General features: G+C 34.3%; 1 long non-coding RNA gene across 1 annotated transcript; it reads left to right on the top strand.

Moving 5' to 3' along the window:
* The first annotated feature begins 2,272 nt into the window (after positions 1 to 2,272).
* On the top strand, positions 2,273 to 4,043 carry LOC108372239 (uncharacterized). Its single transcript, XR_001848828.1, has 3 exons — positions 2,273 to 2,596; positions 2,707 to 2,835; positions 2,898 to 4,043. It is a non-coding gene; the product is annotated as an uncharacterized LOC108372239 (long non-coding RNA).
* Positions 4,044 to 4,334: the final 291 nt, after the last annotated feature.

Below are 4,334 nucleotides of genomic sequence, written 5' to 3'. Positions count from 1 at the left end.
ACGTGCGGAGAAGGTGTAGCCCTAGGATCGAGCAACGTTTGATGGATTTCGCCCACCTAAACGGGGTTAGATCGCCGAAACCAAGGGTTGTTGGTCGGGTAAAACCCGAGTCATTCCGGTACATAGAACCGGCTGTCGTGGGAATGTTATTTTGTTAAAGAGGCACACCGTTTTTTATATTAATTTGAATTGTTAGAGTCACGGACGATGAAGGTCTCAGATCTGCTTAGTTCCCGAGTGACTTATTGGAAAGGTTCACCTGTAATGAATAACTTGTAATTAGTGTTTTTATTAGCTACGCTCGACTTTTCCTAGTTGCAGGCAGTCACAATTAATTACTCACCGCTGTTGGTACCATAAGCCATCAAATCCGTTTTATTGTTCCACTCCATGCGCTCAATGTGCTTTGATATTTTGAGGCTAATGAACGAGAATTTTCAACATATCGTTAAATAGTATGGAAAGGTCGTATTTCACATTGTCGCTGAAATGCAAAAAAGCCACAACTAACTAAATTAAACTAAATTTTGTATTGCATTAAACGATGTGGGGACTGTGATTCGATGAAATGCATTATAATCAATCAAAAAGTGAATTTTGGATTTTTAGTTAGTTACGGCATTTTGTAATTGAGCGAGGATGTGAGTGGCTGTTTTCGAGCTGAAAGACTAATAAAAGGAATCACGGAACTTAATCATAAAAAGCTTTATGAGAAAAAATAAATAATTACACTTATATAAGAAAAAATAGAAAAAGTACTAGCGATGCACGCAGTTTTTTCAACAGACCTTTGACAAATAATATTCGATACTTACATACACTCAGAAAAAGGTTTAGTTATAATTACCAAGATTTGGTTATAGTGACCAAGTGGCATAGTTGGATATGGCGAAATAAATATCTAGTTCACGAAAGTATGCAATTTACTTGAGACTTCTAGTTGGGACAAATGTTTATTTGGTAATAATTGCAAAACGACTACCTTGAGTGGACAATATTTTTAGCTGAATAAAATCATTGTTGAGCAAATATAAACAATGCTTTGGTTGATACAAGTTTTCAATTAATTTTGTGAACTTGCTGTAGACTTGAATCAGCTAACCGTTTATTATTGGAAAAAAAGTTTCAGTTTGACACAAATAAAAATTTACTCGATGGTTGTTGTGTTTACTTTCTTCTTTTATTTGCATATATTAAGCATAAAAAATACATACACATTTACATAAATAGTTACTAGTGTAAATAATACATATGTATATGGTCGTAAAAATTTCCTAAAAAGAAACGATGAAACAGGAACAGTCGTGCGAAAACCCAGGTCAATATCTGGCTAAATAGATACTTTCAAACTATAATTCTCATGAATTATATATCCACTGAGAAACCCCGGTTGGCATCAAACTTTATATTTTTAAATAACTATGCGCACACCAAAACAACTCGCGGCGATGGCAAAACCACAGTACACAGAGCTACTCGCATTGCTCGATACCCGGATATCTAGAGCTTTACTATATACATACATTAATACATACATACAGATGTTCCTGCTTTACTTCCAAGCTGGGCCTGCTAATTTTGCTTCACGCTTATCAAATCCTGTAATTTAAATTAAGAAAGTTTTAAATGAATATTCAATAACCCATAGGATTTTGTTTTTATAAGTTACTCTTACCAAAGCTTTTTTAGGTCAAAGAATTCCACCAATGTCCCTTATATGTATGCAGTTAGTGGATAGAATGGCAGTATTGTTTGTATACACTTCATCGCCTTTTCTGGAGATTGAAGTAACTTATTTATCTGAACACAATTTTTCCGAAAAATGATTCATACATAAGAAAGTTTTTCATTATAGCTAAGTAGCTTTTAAATTTTAATGCAAAACATTTTAGGTTTAAATATTTTTCATACCTAATTGACTGAAAATAAATGAACGTTTTTGTTTTAAAAATGTCTAGTTTTATTTTGGTTGTTGAAAATTGTATCGCACTACAACTTGTTGGGACAATATTGTAAAATGTTTCATTTTAGTTTTTAAAATACGCTTTTTTGACGCTATTTGTTTCGTTTGTTCTCCTCAGTAAAAAAAAGTGAATATATTATAACGATCGTTTTTGTTTTGCGAATGTTTCGTTTTAAAGTCGTAAGTACAAATACTATATTTTTTATTTTGTATGAAGTAAAATTATATCAAAAAATTTTATTTTGCAATTTCTTTTAAAAACTTGCGTTTTACCTGTATCATTTTCTCTGTGAATACCAGTAGAAAAGGTTTTTGTTTATGTAGCTGTTTCGTGGTGAAAGTCCTTTATGGGGACCAAATTTCCCCACAAGAAATTGAGCACATGGTTGTTTTTGCATGCCAAAAGAATGAATATTAGGAAACATTGAAAAAAGTCTTAGATAATACAATTATATTCTACTAAAAATAAACACAACAATGTGCGCTAATTAGATAATGCGATAATCATGTTTGGAAACTCTTTTCAGCTCTTATTTTTACAAAATAATATTGCGGATCAGATTTCTCTGAGCGCTTGTGTTGTTTACCAAGAAAATGCAGTCCTGTTGGTTTTTATTTCTGTATCGCATCGCGGTGAGTTTATATTTCTTGGTAATTCGGTTTGTGAAATGGTAAACAAATTATTAAAATTTATTTTTTTGATGTGTTTAACATTTGATTAATGCAAATTTCTGTCTTTTCAGACTATTAAAAACAAGCACAGCATCATCAACGGTGATTATAAGAACTACTGCAATCCCTGCGGTTTTTCCTTTTGGTAAATGCGTTCTGGTCGTGACCAAGGGTGGTCTTCCAAATCAGCCGGGAATAAGGTTAGTCATTTTCAATTTTATATCTTTGCTCGTCGACATTATAGGACATGTCATCATTGCAGGCTATTGTTGCAGAACAAAATGCCCCAACCACTGCTGTGGTAAATATGTACCAGCAGTACTGCCAACCGCCGTCGGTGCAATGATTTCGATAGCTGAACAAACGCCATCTTCTGGGCATTCCCACAGCTTGCCGACACCAGCTATTATATCACGTCTGAATGCAACTGCGGCTAAATTTGGTTATTAACAGTGCAATAGTGCCATGTCATTGGCAAAAACACTAAGGGTTGCTGGCATATAGAGGTTGTAAAGTTTTTGGAATCGAAGAACCTACTCGATGAAGATGATGGCCCCAAACCTATGATGAAACATCTTCTGGCATGCCTTTGACAATCGTTAAATATATATATACAAAATATTTATCGTTCTGCAGAACGTGCATGCATATTCAATTCCGATTTTATGGGTCGATTACGGAGGACAACCGAACTTCAGTTGGTTGGCCAGTAGCTGAAATGGTATTACAGATGGCAACTAGCAACTGAAAGCTAGAAACTGAGTTGCGCTATATTGGCAACTGCATTTTTGAGGCTGCCGGGAAATTTTGATTGAGATACTTTATTTCTTTTTTCAACTTTTTTTAATTTGTATCATTTTGAACTTTATGAAACTTAATTATTGCTATTCATAATATAATACATTTTCATTTCAGTGGCGCTGTCCATCGGCAGCCCAACTGAGATTCCGTTGCCATCCATAATCGATCCATACGTCATACTCGCACGAACTAATCAAGGCTATCACAGATTCCATCGTAGTCCGATTTTACGTGAAATCTACGAAAATGCTATTGAATTCGAGTAGCTACGAACGCAGCGTATGCTTTGAATACACACGTTTATAACAGTTCCTATTCAGTGATCGCCTTTTCGTAGATTTTATGAAAAATCGGACTACGATGGATTCCGTGATTGCCACCAATATGTATTCTCCTTTGACAAGATGTTGGAGAATCGCGGCAACACAGCCGTATACCTACTCTATACTTTTACGCGCATATGCTAAACTTCTCGAACCTAGCTAAAGTGCTTGACAAAGGCAGAAGGCATATCTTCAATATTATAACTTAAATTAAGAAAGTTTAATGCATGCAATAAAAGAATACAACAGAACCAAAAAATGTTCTCAAAACTATTAAACATAAAAAATTGCACGAATAAAATGCATAATTTAAAATAAAATAAAATAACGCAATTGTTTTTTATATGTACATACATATTTACAAAATGAATCTTAAAGCACCCACAGTAAAGGCTCCGTTATGCATACTTGGCATTGCTTGAGAGTTGTCACATAAGGAATCTGTTAAATGAGCTTCGCGTGTAAGCGGTTACCCAACGCACAGCATTACATACGTAAAAGTCTGTTGGTTTTTGATTTCTACGTAAAAATGGTNATGAACAAGTATGTCGAGAAATCTGTAAACACTAGCGAAA

This window comes from Rhagoletis zephyria, unplaced genomic scaffold (assembly GCF_001687245.7).
Source record: "Rhagoletis zephyria isolate East Lansing unplaced genomic scaffold, Rhagoletis_zephyria_1.1 Rzeph_scaffold_05568, whole genome shotgun sequence".
NCBI classification, from domain to species: domain Eukaryota; kingdom Metazoa; phylum Arthropoda; class Insecta; order Diptera; family Tephritidae; genus Rhagoletis; species Rhagoletis zephyria.
Note: the sequence above shows the minus strand (reverse complement) of the source record. Positions and strands in the feature narration are given on the sequence as shown.